The 18947-nt window shown below is 36.8% G+C and overlaps 1 protein-coding gene across 2 annotated transcripts in view; it reads right to left on the bottom strand.

The window, feature by feature from the left end:
• Window positions 1-18947, bottom strand: part of fign (fidgetin) — a 78326-nt gene that overhangs the window by 28014 nt on the left and 31365 nt on the right. The window lies entirely within an intron of this gene.

Raw genomic sequence — 18947 nt, 5'->3', positions numbered from 1 at the left:
AAAAAGAAAGAAAGATAGATAGATAGATAAGTTAGAAAGAAAGAATGATAGATTAGTTAGAAAGAAAGAAAGCAAGATAGATAGTTAGAAAGGTAGATAGATTAGTTAGAAAGATAGATAGACAGAATAGTTAGAAAGAAAGATAGACAGAATAGTTAGAAAGATAGATAGATAGATAGATTAGTTAGAAAGAAAGAAAGCAAGATAGATAGTTAGAAAGAAAGATAGACAGAATAGTTAGAAATAAAGATAGATTAGTTTGAAAGAAAGAAAGAAAGATAGATAGATTTCTTGGTTATAAGAATGTTATTCAAAACGTTAAGAATGTTCAAATCTCCCGTTATATAAACGTTGTATTTTAATGTTATTTCCTGTAAATGTTATTAGGATGTTAAGAAATAACAATTTTAGGTTAAACTGGGCGCTATTCTATTCTACAATATTCACTAATGACAGTAAAATAGACCATCCTAAGTCAATTTATTGCAGTAATTCCTCTCTCAACCAGTAGAAAATGCTTTAAACACCTGATTATGCAAACAAACAAAAACAAACAAACAAAAAAAAAAAACGTCATTCAGTAAACCGGAAAACCGGCTTAATAAAAAAAAAAAAAAAAAAAAAAAGTAATATAATTTTTTGGCCAAACCGCCTGGCACAAATACTAGAACAGGTTGATTAACTTTTTTTCTTATAACAAAGAGAATTCTGAACATATAAATACAATAAAGCAATTCACAATTTATAAAGTATTCTTAAAATGCATTCTAAATAAGTCGGAATAAACAATTATTCATGGTATTTTGAAGTGCCCACGGTAACAATATCGTGCATGTTCATTATCGCAAAATAGCGATTACCGTATAACCAGCACTTAAGACATAACCAACAGTGTTTAAGCGAATACTCAAGCCAGGCATTTTTATTTGACAGATTTCTGTGTGTATTTCATTTAGGGGAACCGTATCTCCAATTCAGTTTAATAACTCTATTAATCGAGCACATCCTGCAGTTTAGCAACAATAGACTATTTTATGACAATACCTTATCTAGCTGATCTGGACGTGAAGTTTGGGCTTTTATGGAGGAACGAAAGGGTACTGATGTGAAGGAAAGAAAGTAAAATATCACAGCTCTAGTTTCTTGCTCTCATTGCTGTAGAGTTGTAATGCGTCTTCTCTCTGCAAATTTATTGTCCTTTTCAGACATCTGGTGGAACTGCTAAAAGAACAATTGTCTCTCGAGTTTTACGTCATCTGATTGGCTCTTCTGATCTACCATCATAGAGATCACCGATCAAAACTATATAAAGCCATCATCGGCCAGGAACGATCTGCGTCTGATCAATAAGAGCACTCTTACAATAAAAGATATTAAAAAAGCTTTGTTAGAGCAACCGCTGTAAAAAGTGTGGTTCAAACATTGAGTGTATCTGGCAGAGAGCTTCAGGCCAAACCCATAAAATGACAATAAGATACAAGTTACAATAAGAAATGCAGAGAGATTTTTAACTACACTACTGTGTAGTGATTCACCATTTCCATCAAGTTTGTATAGGTCCAGAGAGTAGGTGTGTGCATTAGTTCTGAGTTTGACAGCCATGAATAACCTCTGTAGAAAACACCTCTGCCGAGCCACTGACGCATTACAGAAATCAGCCACATTATGCAGATTACCATCGCATTACGCCACGCATCCTTCAACAGCACACTACAGAAGAGCTGGAGTCATTCAGTCCAAAACTTCCTTCCATCAGACGCTTCAACTTGTTTAAACAAGTATTTGGGTTATATTTGTTATGCAGTTAGTAGAAATTAGGGCTGGGTATTTCGATTCACAAGCTTGCAATTCTATTCGATTCGATACCGATTATTTTGGATATCAGTTACAATAAATGGCCATTTTTCTCAAGGGAATCAAATCACTTAATATAAATGCTGTAAACTATGGGAGTCTAGTTGTAGCCTTTAGCCTAATATGAAGGTAATAATGAACTGTTTTGTAGCTATACAAACACTTAAATTACAGCTTTATTTATTTTTATAATAAGAAAATTCTATGAAATATAAACATTTTAAATGGTGGCTGTCATAAAAACTTGCCATATTTATTCAAATATGCATTAAATATTGAAGAACATTAAGATTATAATGCATACGTAATATGGTGTATAGATTTAGCAAAATGCTCCTCTCTAGAGTTATTTTTTCTAGCTGACTAACGAGTTTATGTGGGTTTTCTGAGGTAAATATGACGATACATGACATTGATTACAAGCTGTTTAACTGACGTCTTTCCACGGTTGAAACGCTGATTGAGCGAATCAATGTGACATGATACGGATTTCGATAAGTTATACTCTATCTTTTAACACACTTTCAGATGCTCATTCATGTTTATTTGGCGCTGTGACTGGTATTATTAAGCCGGAAGAGAGATCAGCGCTGCTGCTTCTCTAGAGCGATCTCACGCCACAGCGCCAAAACTCTATTTATGTTTTTGAATTTCTAAGGAAAATGGACGTAATTTGAAAATTGAGACTTTGTTTCATATCAATAGTGACAAAGGACAAAGATTATTGCGATTTTTTGGATGCGCGCAGCCGCGATACAACGATCCATTCATTCAAATGAAACAGGATGACTAATCGGTTCTTGAGACTTAAGAATCGATATCGGTTCGTAAAAATAAGAATCGATTAATATCAAGAAATCGATATTTATTACCCAGCCCGTAGTAAAAATAGTAGTGAAATATTAAAGTGCACACTTCAAGTTTGCATCGTCACAAATATATTTTAATGAGAAGCCTCTAGAAGTAGAAAAGGTGACATGCAAACAATAGAATAACAAACAATTGACACTTTAATAGTCATAATTTTAAACTGTATGATGAAAGGCTAATAAATGCATGTGTGCATTTCAAGTGCAGCGTTTCTTGTACTTCGTAATACAATGCAATAATACATTGATACAACTAAGATATCTGCATTGCTTATGTAAATCACATTTTTGGCTTTGTAATTTCAGAATTACTTGGACAAACAAAGCAATGTTTAAATGTGTATGCTATGGTAATTATGGTAAATACCAAAAGCCGACAAAATTTTCCACTGGGCAACTCGTAGGATATTTTGATGCACGAGTTGCCGAGATGAGATGACCTTTGACCTTTTCAAAATGTTGTGAATGGTAAAAATATGTACTATTCATGATCTAGAAAATATACAGCATGTTACTGTTTGAGTTTTGATAAATCATTTTCTAGCTGTAGCAGATGACTTAAGCAATCTAAAACAGTTTTAGCAAAATAACAGGTCTGGATCTCCATTTTTTTTACCACATTACGACAACAAAAGCACTTGAATGCAACACACTGTTAAATACCAGTTCACAAGTAGAAAATATCCTATTTTCCATAGCACGTGAACACACCATGACTCACGGGGTAACCCCGGGTTCACTGCCTCATCAGTCCGCACCCAAAACACACAAAGTAGATTTTTGTTTATGCTGTCAATTCACCTTTGGCTAAGGCCGTCCTCCTTAGTTACTGTTGCTACATCCGTCAAACTTCATCTGGGCTCTGGTTTGGTATCAACATGGCTTATGATGTGACAGCTCTTCCTGCTAAAATTGTTATCAAACTTTTATAACGCAGCAAATAAAGTGTCCGATAGAAGTAGGCAAAGGGGGCTGCAATATGCGTTCGAAGGCTATATTCAAGACATACAGGTGAAACGCAAGAAACAACAAGGCTTCCAAAATAGAGGCAAAAGCATCACATTAACGGTCACAGTCAAAAAATGAACCACCGCATTTCCTACTAATCGAGACGGAGGCTGAGACTAACAATATCAGGGAGCAACACTGTTCATGAAAGCTGGGTAGGTCTCTATTCACTTCTATAAGCATTATTACAAATCAAACGGACTACACGAGTATAACGTTGTATTTATTAGCAGCGTGTGCTAGCGTATCAACAACCGGTATGAGAACCGAGATCATAAACTAAAACATTATAAAACGGTCTAACTAGTATAACTTCACAGTAAGGTTAGAGCGAAAAAGATGTGCTTGTTGATGTTTGAGGGGTTTAGCTGACTGAGGACGTCCACACAGTTTAATTCAAAGACGACACTTGTCAGGATTTGACTTCGGTTTTGGGAAGGGAAAAAAACGCCCCCCTCCAACCTCTCTGGGAAACCCGTATCTGTGTTACAAATGCCCGAGGCACAACGTTTAACCATATTTTTGATAAAACTACGACGGTAATAGCCTGTCAAGACCAAAAATTTGAGACGCCTGTGTTGAAAGTCAATGGAGTGCTATGAAAAAGTGTCGGACCTCTGTGGGAGCTCGTTCTTGGCTGCGCTGTGATTGGTCAATCTACATTCTAGGGCGTGGCTTAGCCAAAGGCGAATTATAGTTCTTAAGGCCTGTTCACACCGGGACGAATTTCACGCACAAATTTTGCACACGATATTCTGCGACGTTTAGCGCCTCATGACTATACAAAGGGCGAACGACCGACGCGGAAAACGGCATACGTAAAAGCGCCATTTTTTTTTTAACAACAAAAAAAAAACGCCTCAGGTTCATTTTTTTTGTTTGCCCCGCCGCGTCAAAAACTATCCGACCAACGAGATTGGCGCTGTTGCTCACGCGTTTGGAGCTTCTAAAGTTACAGTAACACACAACTCGGGGGCGCTCAAACACAAAACGGTCTTGCCGAGCACACATATGTAACGGCGAAGAAGATCTACGCCAAGTAGCGTCACCGTCTACACAGCCAGGAAGAAATAAGAGAGGATGATGCAAGGCAAGATGAATGTAGAGCTGCTGGTCTCGTTGGAGTGGGAACATAAAGAACTATATGACAAACGCGACAGCGACAAAAAACAAAATCTTGATAAGAGAACTGATATGGAGTAGTATTGCAGAGCAAATGGGCGCCATCTAATGTCAGGGAATGAATTTGCATGTTCACTCGGCTCATCGTCAGCGAAAATCGCTTGGGTGTGATGGTAGGGTTAGGGTAAAGGCCATTGCACACTGAGTATGAAATTTTCGTATGCGTTTTTTCGTGTTCGTCAGCTTTAAAATTCGTCAAGCACAGAAACCTTGCACACTGAGTCCGATGCGTATTTATTAAACCTTTGCGGGAAAAAAACTCAAAAATACAAAATGGATTCGTCAAGCATAATCCAATCGAGAGAAGAGAACATAAAAACTTGATCGAATTGAAAGCTGAAAATGAAAGCACGGCGCATATGTGCAATGATGTGAGGAACTCCTCCGGCCCTGAATTGAACTCTCAAAATGCTGGCTGTGGATGCGAAAAACGCAGAAAATCAAACCCGATTCGAATTTTTTTATGACGGACGAAAGTTTCGGAGGCGGTGTGCAAGCGTGATTGACATAACGTGAGGTCGAATTTTTTTTTTTTATGTGCGGAAATTTTGGATGCGAATTTCGGAATTTCGGTGTGCAATGGCCTTTAGGGTTAGAGTTAGGCCCCGTCCACACTACTGCGTTTTCGTTTAAAAACGGAGACCTTTTGCTACGTTTGCACCTCCCGTCCACACTAAAACGGGAAAAACGAAGACCTAAAACGGAGAAGTTTAGAAACGCTGCAGCTGCGTTTTGCGTTTTGAATCTCCGGAGTGCGTTTTAGTGTGGACGAGACAAAACCATACAAAACGGAGAACTTTAGAAACGCTGACGCAGAGGCTGACGCTTGGCTCTATGATTGGGTGTTATCAGTCATGACGCATCCTTCCCTGATTCGTCATTCACTGTTTACACCGGCACGCGCATGCCCAGTGTTGGTGAATGGTCACGTAATCTGCGTTTTCAGTCGTTTTAATGTGGACGGAGATCGTTTCTAATACGCAGATAAAACGCTGGTGTGGACGGAGATCGTATTCGTTTTAATTCTCTGTTTTTAAACGAAAACGCAGTAGTGTGGACGGGGCCTTAGAGACAGGGTTAGCATCAAACCACGTTGAAAAACGCTGGCGAAAAACGTGCGCCGATATTCGTCCCGGTGTGTACAGCCGTTTAGAAAGAAAATCGGAAACCCCAAAAAAACTGCAATTGTACATCTCTAGTATTGACAATTTAAATGTTGCCTAGTGAGTACACGTAATTGCCTAGTGAGTACAAGTAATCGTAAACAAGTTTACAAACAGAGATTAGTGGGGTATGTTTTACAAGAAAATATTGCTTCAGTTTTTGTACTCGGCTTTCCGTTTCTTTGTAATTCATAAGCGATGTGCAAGAGAAACCATTCTTTTAGTTCAGTGCATTAGCACTGCGCGTTTGTAAGTCTTGCTAGCCGAACCTGTCATGGTTAGCCAGGCGTTTCGGTAGCCACCTCAGATCAGAGCAGTCAGATTGTGTTCGGCTGGTGAACCTGGAAGTAAGCTGGCCCTGACTCAAACTCTCAGAGTAGTCCATGCGTTGAATAATGCATCCCGTGTGTCACAAGAGGCTCTCTGCAGCAATTTCTAAGCCAGATTTAAATGTTCACACTCAATTGAGTCCAGCTATGATACATAGACTCGCTTCGACACACACACTCATCATCATCTACGTCCCACCTGAACACGTTTTTATCTTGCTCTCACTAGGGATGAATATAGATCAGAAACAAACACAGATGTAAGACAAGTTAAACAAAAACCAAAGACTTGAAACACCCCAGGGCTGTTTTTCACAGGATGTTTGCATTTGGGCTGTGATTACTGACGTCTGCAGCCAAAAGAAGGCCATGTGCTGGACTGAAATTACACATACAATTATGGTCTTCGCAAATGCTTTCTTGCCAAAGATTACAAAGCTTACAAGACTTGAGACAATAAAACTAAATGCGCACACCACACACATTTTAACACCTCTTTGACTAGTGAAAACCAAACGCTGGCACCTGAACAATGCTTTAGAAGAAACAATGCCTGACAGAAGAAAAATGACTCGTGTGCTGGATAATAAAATGGTTTGCCTATTTTTTTAACTGCATTTCTCTACAGCAAACACTAGGGCTGCACGATTAATCGGAATAAAAATGAAATCGCGATATGGCTTAGTGCAATTTTCAAGCTCCAAGATTGACATAATTCGCAGCCACAACAAGTTCAAATCATCTTTCTGTACTTGTAAAGAGAAGCGCTTATCAATAAAAGAGAAGCTTTAAAGGCCTCCCTGTGGGATTCAGTCAAAATAAAAGTTTGATGGTTAAACTATAAATATAAAGTATTAATAAATGATTATATTAATAAATAAATATTAGTATTGTAACTTTACAAAACAAGCATTTAAAGAATAATAATTATATATTTATTATTAAATAAATATTTAATAATATAAAATATATAATTATTATAATATCTAAAATATATCATTATTATTAATTTTTTAAATACAGAAATTATTATATCTATTTAAATAAAAACATTTTTTTAATAGACTTGTACACTGAAGGCCTGGGAATTGTGCAATAACTTAGGGTTCTGCTTGTTGTAATTTGTTTTAATTTTATTTATTTATTTTTGTTTATTTTTTTCTTGGATGTGTCATGAGTGTTTATGGAGCCTGTGTGTACGTCTTTAGCTGTTTTTTGTATTTTACGTGTTTTTTATTGTCTGTAAGGGCAGCTACTAATATGCATTACGTATTCTTGAGTCCATGACAAATTTCCCCTAGGGGACAATAAAGTCTATTATATTCTATATATATATATATATATATAACAACAACAGTTAGTTACAATTATATTTATTTTTTAATATATAAATTGTATTATCATATAGCCATATCGAAATATAAATCACAAAATTGTGCCCTACAAACAAGCACAGCAACACGTTTTATTCCATTTTAAAATTGCAAATCAATTTTCAAAAATCAAAAATCTATTTTTTTAATCAGAAAAAGCCCAATTCGACCCCCCTAGCAAACACAATGCATTTACTCCAGTGCTAATCAACATTAATTCTATGCATTTTCTTCTCTTCTATGGCTTGCTTTCTAATCTAGGCGTCTAATAAACCTGGGATTGTGTATAACGAACATAGTTGACGAATTGCCGTGGCTCCTCTTTTGTGAGTCACTTTGGATAAAAATTGCCTGAATGCATAAAATGTAAATGTATAATATTTCAGGCAGCGTTTAAGCCTCGCAGTCATACAGAAGCGCTATTTATCTTGAATAAAAACCAACGCACATGTACCATTAATCAAAAATCTGAGCTGAACAATTAGCTTGCACTGGGTAAAACATTCAAATGGTTCACTAAACATAAACAGCAAACAGATCCAAGAGAGAAAAAAACCCTCAGGCGAGGTGTTAAGTGAGCAAGTGAAACAATCCACAACACATCTCTGGCGAAATTCATCACGGCATGCTTAAAACGTACCCGCGCGTCATCATTCAAATGCAAATTTAAATGCTCCAACCTTTTCACATAATCACAGATGATTTTATAGCTGATGAGTTGCGCGCTGTTGACGGCGCATATGCGAGGACTAATAGCCCATGATGGCGTTCTGCCTGACTAGCGCGTCGCTGTGAAAAGAGACAACTGTTTCACATTTGGCATTTTCTTATGCAAAGCAATAATTCACGGGGTCCTGCGCATACGTGGGGCGTCGCTATTCTGTCCAAGCGATGCTCATTAAGACACGCCACCGGAGGTCAAAAGAGCTGAGCCCATCACTTTACTCTAAAGAACACTAACCACCACACGAGCAGCGGGACAGAGATGCTTCACCGCGATCAGAGATTTCAGACTAATGTCGTCATCACATCAGTGCGGCCTACGGGAAAACTTCCACAACTCACAGAGAGAAATTATCAATAAACTATGGCTGGATGTAGCGAGGTCAAAATACAGGGTTTTGCTATGCCGTTTATAACACGGCAGATGTATTAGCATGGCTTTTGCGCCTGAAAATGATGGGAAACAACATCCATAACAACTCAAGATGAAGAAGAACAAGGTCAGGTTTAGCTGTTTACAACTGCAGTGAAGAAATGATGCTGAAAATTGTATATTTTTCTTCCATTCAAATGGCATTTTAACAAAATTAAAAAATAAAATTTGATAATTCTATGATTTAACAAAAACTTATTCAAATTAGTTATTTTTAACATCTTTTTAAAAATAATAAACGTTTTAGTTTTATAATTACAACAATTTTTGGCAGCATTCAGCACAAAATAACTGTTTACAAGGCAAAACAATCTGAAGCAATGCAAAACGGCAGAGGTTAATACAGTAACACCAAAGTCATTTTCTTCTTAAAGGGATAGTTCACTTTGAAATTCATTTTTTGCTATGTTTTAGATTACCTCAAGGGCATCCAAGATGTAGGTGTCTTGTTTCCGCAGTATTTTCAATTTTGATATTTTTAGGTCAAACCGTTCTTGTCAGTAGGGTTGGGAACCGAGAACCGGTTCTTTTCCAGAACCGGTTGTGTTTTTGAAAAAATACCGGAACCGTGCAAAATTCCTAAGTTTCGGTTCCGAAAACGGTTCTGATGCCGATGCGATATCATCATGTGGGCGAAGTGCTGGGAGTAGAAGACGCCGTCTTATTCCTAAATGACAAAAACTTCACCACTGAAGTTGCGATTTGCTCTCACACGCGCTGCATTTGTCACACACAGACACACGCACGCTGCGCGCGCCGACCGCCGAGTCACTCTCTAGCCTACATTCAAATCTGTTTGCGCTGAGAGAGAGAGAGAGCAGTTGTCGATATGAAACTGCTTTACAATCACACAGTCTCAATATTTATTTGTTTCACATATTCAAATGATTTCCGTTACAGAATTAGTGAGATTATAGTTTGAGTAAACATTGACGGTAGTGGTCAAAACAGATGCAGTCCGTATATTTTTTGTGTTCAGAATTTACTAAATATATACAATGAGCGAGTACATCATAATGTTTTTTTTTCAAACCGTGTTTTTGTCTTATCTTGAATCACTACGTAAAGCCTGTAATAAACGTTAATACTCGGACTTCTTGTTTAGACTGGCAGGCGGATCGCAGCTGCTGCGGTAGCCCAATGCCTGCGTGACTCGTCATGGACATAAACAGAGAGAAGTAGCTCCAGCAACAATGTTCTTCCGCAAGACGCATGCAGTTCTGTTTATTAACTGCTAGAGCGCCGATTTATCCAGTAATGAAATAAGTAAAGTCTTTATAAATCAATCATTCAAACCGTTTTAAAAAATAATCTGTTCTACACACATGTGTGTTAAAGCATATACTAATACTATTCCTTCTGAGAGGGTATTCTTCACTGTTGGAGATACAATAAAGGAGAGGTCTAAATTATTATAGAGAATGCAGAATTTTTTAATTTCCTTATATATATATATATATATATATATATATATATATATATATATATATATATATATATATATATTTATATTTTTTATATTTTTTTTTTTTGCAAAGATTGCTTAATAATATTTTGAGTTTGTTTACATTACCAGTCTGTTAAACTAATTTGTCAAGTACTATAAGAAATAAACACAAAAAGGATTGTGGATTTTTCTCTTACTAATATTTTTAATTGAATGGGAACCGGAACCGGAATCGTTTGGCGGAACCGGAATTGGAACCGGAAAATTTCTCACGATTCCCAACCCTACTTGTCAGTCAGTCATATAATCTATGGTCTATGGTCACCACCTCAAAGAGCATGCACAGAGAAGTCCAAATTAACATGATTTAATGACTTGTAAATGTAAGTACACATTAATGGCCTAAGACACGAAACGAGCGGTTTGTGTGGGAAAACGAAAACGAGAAATCGTTTTACCTCTTGCAACCACAGCCAAAGCGCCTTCACCCTCAGATCAGTTGGACGTGGCTGTGGTTACAAGAGGTAAAAACAATATAAAATCCTGTTCATTTTGTCACACAAACCGCTCGTTTCGTGTCTTAGGCCATCAGTGTGTACTTACATTTACGAGTCATTAAATCATGTTTAATTTGGACTTCTCTGTGCATGCTCTTTGAGGTGGTGACCATAGACCTCCATTATATGACTGACAGACAAGAACGGTTTGACCTAAAAATATAAAAAACAAAGACACCTACATCTTGGATGCTCTTGAGGTAAACTAAAACATACCAAAAATTCATTTCAAAGTGAACTATCCCTTTAAGAGAAACAAAAAGATGTTCTTAAATAGGATTGCAATGATATTTTAGGTTTTTGGCTGCAAGAGAGTGTTTAGCATTAAGGTTTCACTCTCGCTCAAGCCGTTCTCACTGTGCGGCGGAAATATCTTAAAGAAATAGTTCACCCTAAACTGAAAATGATCCTATAGTTTACTTACCCTGAAGCCACTGGTGTATGACTTTCTTCTTTCAGCCAAACACAATCGGAGTTATATTAAATAAAATCCTGGTTCTTCCCAGTTTTGTAATGGCGTTGAATAGTGTCTGAGTTTCTGAAGCTCTAAAAAGTGCATCCATCCATCATAAAAGTAATCCATACGACAAAATAGCCATATTTATACGTTTATAAAGTATTATCACTGGCTTCTGGCAACAGCCGTACACACGTTCACAATAGTCGAGACAGTTCTGACAGAAGAGTGACCTCTGACCTGACTCCTCTTCTCTTATATTAAAATCCTCTAATAATAATAATTAATCATCTTGTTTTAGACTTCTAATTCATGCCCAGAATTTTGTTTTGCTCTATCCTCTGCATTTTCTCATTCGTCAGTTCTCACCTAAGCTTAACATCAAGCGTAAGGTCAAAGGTCACCCTTCCTTCGCGAACACGAGTACAACCGTGCGATTACGGTTTATAAAGTTTTGAATATGGATATCGCTTCAGAGGCCATTTATTAACCCACTGGTGTCACATGGTTTACTTTCATGATGGATGGACGCACTTTTCGGAGTTTCAAAAAGTCAAGAAGTCATATACGCAGGATGACTTGAAGGTGAAATGATAATTTTTAGGTGAACTATTCCTTTAACTTCTTAAGTTTTGTGGAAAAAATGCAATATCAATGCAAGAAAATCTACAGGCCTGTATTTCCCCCTGAAAGCGTGTTCACTTAGTTCTGCAGCACACTGATGCAGTCGTGAAGATCGAAATCAGATAGACGGACTTAGAGGTTTGGATCAGTTGTCCCACTCCAGAGATTACTTACACACTTCAAAGACGAGGTTGCCAAGACTGCGACCTTGCTACATGAAGCCTCATTGACCAAAATCCACTTCCTACCCAACACACACTTCCTCAGAACTCGCCGTAATCTCCATTAGGATGTTCACACACAACTTCTAGCGGAAAAAGCGGGAAGTAGGGCAGGAAGGAAGAGCAGATCTCGTCGAGTGTGTTCTAGCTGTTGTGGCGCTTCTCCTCAGCAAATTTAATAGCAGCAGTGGGCCATTATGTGAATTAGGAGCCAACAGGCCCGGCCCGCCGCAAATGAACAGATTACCTTGTTCAGTGGTCCGACACAGGATTGTGATTACCTCACACTCTCCCCTCATTACACACACAGGAATAAAAAGCCACTGTGAATGGAAAAAAACACTGATCGGAATAATCTGATTGCTGTTAACACGCCGTTGATGGAATTAATAAACAGCGCCGCTGATGATGTTCTGTTTACAGTGGCGATGCGCTGCGTTTAGCATTTAGTCGGTGTGTAAAAGACCATCAGAGCGGATCTGAAGTTAATTTCTGGACTAGAGTAATAAAAACTAGTTTCCCCTAAAATAACTCCTGATACAAGACTTGAGTGCTATAAAAGTACTATAAAATGCTTTCAAGATCCATCTATTTAAATGCTTTGATGATTGTGGTGCCTAAAACTAAATTCACAAGTTTTACTGTAATTATAACTGTAGAGATTTTGATTTTGATGTAAATTAGTTATAGTATAGTATATTAGTTATATATATATATATATATATATATATATATATATTAGTTAGTTTCATCGATTCATCGCAATTAATCGCATCCAAAATAAAAGTTTGTTACATAATATATGTGGGTGCACTGTGTATAATTATTTTACATATATAAATACACACACATGCTTGTATATATTTAAGAAATATTTCTATGTATATACTGTATATATATTTATATATAAAATATTTATGGTAACACTTTACAATAAGGTTCATTAGTTAACATTAATTAACTACATTAGTTGGCATGAACTAATAATGAACAGCACTTATACAGCATTTATTAATCTTTGTAAACGTTAATTTCAATATTTACTAATACTTTATTAAAATCTTGTTAACATTAGTTAATGCGCTGTGAACTAACATGAACAAACAATGAACAGCTTTATTTTTATTAACTAACATCAACAAAGATTAACAAATACCATAACAAATGTATTGCTCATGGTTAGTTCATGTTAGTTAATACATTAACTAATGTTAACTAATGAACCTTATTGTAAAGTGTTACCATATTTATTTATATATAATATAAATTAGATTTTTTTCTTAAATATACATGCATGTGTGTGTATTTATATATATATATATATATATATATACAAAATAATTATACACAGTGCACTCACATATATTATGTAAACACAAAGTTTTACTTTGAATGAGATTAATTGCGATTAATCGTTTGACAACCCTAAAAACGTGTGAATTTTAATTTAAAATATCAATATATATTCAATCTTATCCCCTTGAAGATGTATATTTGGTCTTAATACATATTTTAAAACATAATATTGTGATAATATCATCATTAATATTACTTTTACAGTAAGTATTATTATTACAATATTACTCAATATTGATAATAAATTGTACTTTCTCACGCTTATAAATACAAATAATATATTGCGTTAGTTTTATCAATAAAAACAATAACATTTAAATAAAATCTAAATATTAAACAATATTTTCAACATTTTACCACCACATCTAAAATATAATTTTAATATATAAAAAGTGATTAGACCAAACATAGGTAGAAGATGATGATTCTTTGACAAAACATCACCCATTAAAGCGGATTGAAAAAATGTGTGTGTGAGAGAGAGAGTCTGAAACACACCATCACCAATGCAGTAGTAGTGTGTCTTTCAGAGTTGAGTTCCAGGTGCCATGATCATCTCACATAAAGGAGTGAAACTCAATCTGTGGTCAGCGGCCTCTCTCTCTCTCTCTCTCATCCTCATCAGATCCTCAACACCTTCTTCTGAAATGCTACACTTCTCTCTATCACTCTCCTGTGTCCTGGGACGTTGAAATATATCTTAAGGCCAGTCTAAGACAGGTAAACAGGACAGCCTCCACCAGACCAGGTGACCGGCTCATTCAGCAATCTCCATCAAGTCCAGACACATGTCATCATCATCAACAAAAACTAGTATGAAGACAAAAAGCAGTAGTGAAGATGGTATTTGTCAAACATACAAAGACTGAAATAGTATTTTCTTGAAAAACAAACTAAATACGAATAAAAACGACACCAGATAATTACATTTTAAATCTGATATAATTAAAATGTTGGTGCTGTGATAAAAACCTATTAACTAGGCTATAAAACAACTACTAAACTAAAATCTAAACGTGCAAATAAAAAAACAAAACTATATTAACCCTGATCGGCTCCATAGAGAATCTCGTCCTGTCTGTGACGTGCCTGTCATCCATAAATATGTATTTCTGTAAAGCCTCTCCACAGCCCTTCTGTTTGATTGCTTAACATTTGGTTTCTTGCTCTTAAGAGACTAATAAAAACTGAAGTATGTGGTGGCTAAAGCGTCTCAGGCTTATGAAATATGTACAGCCAAGTGGCTATTGGATATCTGAATGGAATTCAAATAGCCTCAGTGCCACGGCGGATCTCCAAAACATCGTGCGGCCCTTTAGCTTGCTGAGATCGATAGCCCTTAAAACAGCCTGTGAGAAGGACGAGACGCAGACCATCAGTTTGGATGAAATTCATTTTTAAAACCCTTTCTGCGTTTCAAACTACACGCCTCACAATTTTTAAATGAAACTTGCACTGAATGGCATCAATATTTTGCTTTATTTGACCAGTATTTATTTCTGATCTAGAGGAGCATGAGTGACTGACTGATATAATAATATAATAATACATTTAATTTCTAGTGCACTTTACATTTAAGACAAACCTCAAAGTGCTACAGGTATGACATCAATGTAAAATATAAAAGGTGCAACAACGATATTGTACAAGGTTAAAATTCATTAGTTCTGCTAAAAGTAATGTTTTTAGTCCTTTTTTGAAAGTCTCAATAGTCTTTGGTCTCATATAGTCGAGTACATCATTATTTCAAGTGTGAACAGGTCTGCTTTTACTATTACTTTATATACTTTAGGATAATGAGCATGAAATCAAAAGAATAATTTACTAATTTATTAATTAAAAAAGATTTGTGTAAAAATATTAGGGCTGGGTATTGAGACAAATTTCACAATTCGATTCGATTTCGATTCACAAGCTTGCAATTCGATTCGATTTCGATTACGATTCGATTCAATATCGATTATTTTGGATATCAGTTACAATAAATGCCTAATTTTTCTCAAGGGAATCAAATCTCTTAACTAATGCTGTAAACTATGGGAGTCTAGTTGTAGCCTACTAGGCTTCATTAACCTAATATGAAGCTAATAATTAACTGTTTTGTAGCTATACAAACACTTAAATTACACTTTTATTTATTTTTATAATAAGAAGATTATATGAAATATAAACATTTAAATGGTGGCAGTCATAAAAACTTGCCAGATTTATTCAAATATGCATTAAATATTAAAAGAACACTAACAAGTGTGGACTAACGAGTTTATGTGGGTTTTCTGAGGTAAATATGACGATACATGACATTGATTACAAGCTGTTTAACTGACGTCTTTCCACGGTTGAAATGCAGATTGAGCGAATCAATGTGACATGATACGGATTTCGATAAGTTGTAGGGATGTCCCGATCCGATCCACGGCATCGGTATCGCGCCGATACCGGCCCAGAACGCTAGATCGGAGATCGGAGGGGAGAAAAAAATATGAGCGATATCCAGTTTAGCGGCGCAGCCTGTCACGTGATAATTGTTGTGTTTACGCACACGCGCGCAGAGAATCACTCTCGCTTTGCGTGTCAAGAGCGAAACTGGCGCGCGTAAAAGGGCCGTTACATAGTCAACGCGAGCTACGCGAGAAAGCAACGCGAGTGACGCGAGCGACGCGCTTCCTTTCAAGTTTGAAGCGAAATTTACGCGCGTGACGCGCGTCAGAATCAAAATCCGTTGGCGGTCATTGTTTTTATGTCGACCGAGCATTCATCAAGAGAGTTACCGCTCTGTATTTACTCTGGATAGCAGAACAGCGGCGTGGGGATCATCGTCGCCGTATATTTGTGTCCACCGGACCCTTCGGAGCCGAACCGTTTGGCGAGTTTCACCATTTGCTCGCTCCAGGAGCTGCGCTGGATGACGGCCGCTGTCAGCGGTACTTCCGCCTGTCACGCGCCCAGTTTGATGACCTGTTGTCCCGCATCTGAGCGAGGATCACCCTCGCCCGGCCCCTCATCCATCTAATCTAGCTGTCATTTATTTTTGTTTTGATAATAAATAGAGCCAGCCTTCAAAAGTTATTAACCTGTCCTGTGATTTTTTTTCTCTCTCTCACGTCCAGACACGAATTTATGCACATATGTTGATTGTCTTTACAACATAATACTATTTCCAGATATGGAATGAATAACATTCAATACAAAATGAACAGGTCTCCATATAGAAATAATGTTTTAAGTGATGAAACATTTGCTTTGTTGTGCATAATCCCACCATGCATTTAGTCATATTAACAAAATAATTTATTGAAGCATCCAGACACTTCACCACGTGAGCAAGCAGCTAGGCTCCTGATTGGTTAACGCGGCGCGAATTCACGCCAAAGTTCAGCCAACTTGACGCGCGAATGAGGCGTATTCGCGTCTTCCGCGCCGCGCTCCACGCCTTCGCGCCGCAGGAATTTTTCTTGCATTGACTTAACATTGAAATCATTCGCGCCTGACGCCCTATTCGCGTCCGGTGTGAACGTAGCATTAGTGCGTCGAAGTTGTGATAGCGCTGTCGGCTAACGCGAAATGCTACTATTTACATTCCATGGATGTTTATTCATATATACAATTGTTTTGGACTAAAAACTTCTTCAAATTGGATTGTATGGACGCTTTACAGTGAAACCAAACCATTTTTGTTGGAATGTGGACTAACAGATGGCTAATTGGTGAGTTTCTTCCAGTTTGTGTTGGTTTGTTTTGGCTGTTGGTGGTCTGACAAAGAGACAGATTGTGCCCGCTGTGTTGATTGTATCTTAAAATGGTTTACGTCGTTCGAATCACGAGTTTCTCAGCTTTCCAAAGATATGTATTATGTTTACTTTTGTGTTTGTTTTGTTTTGTCTTTCACAAAGTTAAACCTATAAACCACCCTGTGGGCCGTATACGGCACGTCGGACCACGAAAAAAAAAATATCGGACTAATATCGGTATCGGCAAAAGCCAAAGGTGCGGCATCGGTATCGGTATCGGAAGTGAAAAAGTGGTATCGGGACATCCCTAATAAGTTGTACTCTATCTTTTAACACACTTTCAGATGCTCATTCATGTTTATTTCGCGCTGTGACTGGTATTATTAAGCCGGAAGAGAGATCAGCGCTGCTGCTTCTCTGGAGCTGCGCCAGAGCGATCTCACGCCACAGCGCCAAAACGCTATTTATGTTTTTGAATTTCTAAAGAAAATGGACGTAATTTGAAAATTGAGACCTTGTTTCATATCAATAGTAACAAAGCAAAATCAAATCACTAATCAAAACTAATAGATTAGTGCGATTTGTTGGATGTGCGCAGCCGCGATACAATGTCTCATTCATTCAAATGTAACAGGATGACTAATCGATTCTTGAGATTTAAGAATCGATATCGGTTTGTAAAAATGAGAATCGATTAATATCGAGAAATCGATATTTATTACCCAGCCCTAAAAAATATTAAAATAAAATTGAAAATAAATGAATAATAATAATAATCATGTAACACATGGACATGGAAAAAGATTTGTTTTGTTCATTTTGATGAACGAGTTTGAATAGGAGAGTCACGAACGCACATCACAGAACAGAGCAAGGCGACCATTTGAGCTTATAAAACGTAAACTTTGTAATTTATTTATTAAATGAGCGATCGTTTTGCTTGATAAGACCCTTATTCATCGTCTGGAATCATTTAAAGCCCTTTGAACAGTTTGCAGTTTGCACTGAAACCGTCTTTTGGACCTTGAACCGTTTGGTTCCCATTGAAGTCCATTATATGGAGAAAAATGCTGGAATGTTTTCATCAAAAACCTTAATTTCTTTTCGACTGAAGAAAGAAAAACATGCACATCTTGGATGACATAGGGGTGAGTAAATTATCAGCAAAAGTTTTTTCAAAAGTGAACTACTCCTTTAAGACATTCTAACATGAAAAATGATTCATGTAGTTTTTACACAAATGAATTAAGTAAACTTCAGTTTTAAATTAGAGCGGTCAGTTAAACGCGTTATTAACGCAAACCAATTTTAACGCGATACATTTTTTTATCGCGAGATTAACGGTCTTTTTGGCCTAGCAAACTTTGTCGATTATTTTCACATGCTTTTGCAACAGCGCTGCGCTATGAAACCCATTCATTTCAATGGCTAAACCGCACACCAGGGTCAAATTTCAAAATAGTTCAACTTTTGCCGCTGTGACGATTTCCAGCGCGCCCAATAGAAACTTTTTGGCATCCAGAAAACAAAAAGAAATCAAGAGACATTTAGAATAGACAAAAATGTGTGAATAATCGTGAGTTAACAATGCCATTAATGCGATTAATTGTGATTAAATAT

Source organism: Pimephales promelas, chromosome 7, assembly GCF_988280905.1.
Source record: "Pimephales promelas chromosome 7, fPimPro1.hap1.1, whole genome shotgun sequence".
Classification (NCBI taxonomy): Eukaryota; Metazoa; Chordata; class Actinopteri; order Cypriniformes; family Leuciscidae; genus Pimephales; species Pimephales promelas.
The sequence above is the reverse complement of the archived record's forward strand: the minus strand, read 5'-3'. Positions and strand labels throughout refer to the sequence as shown.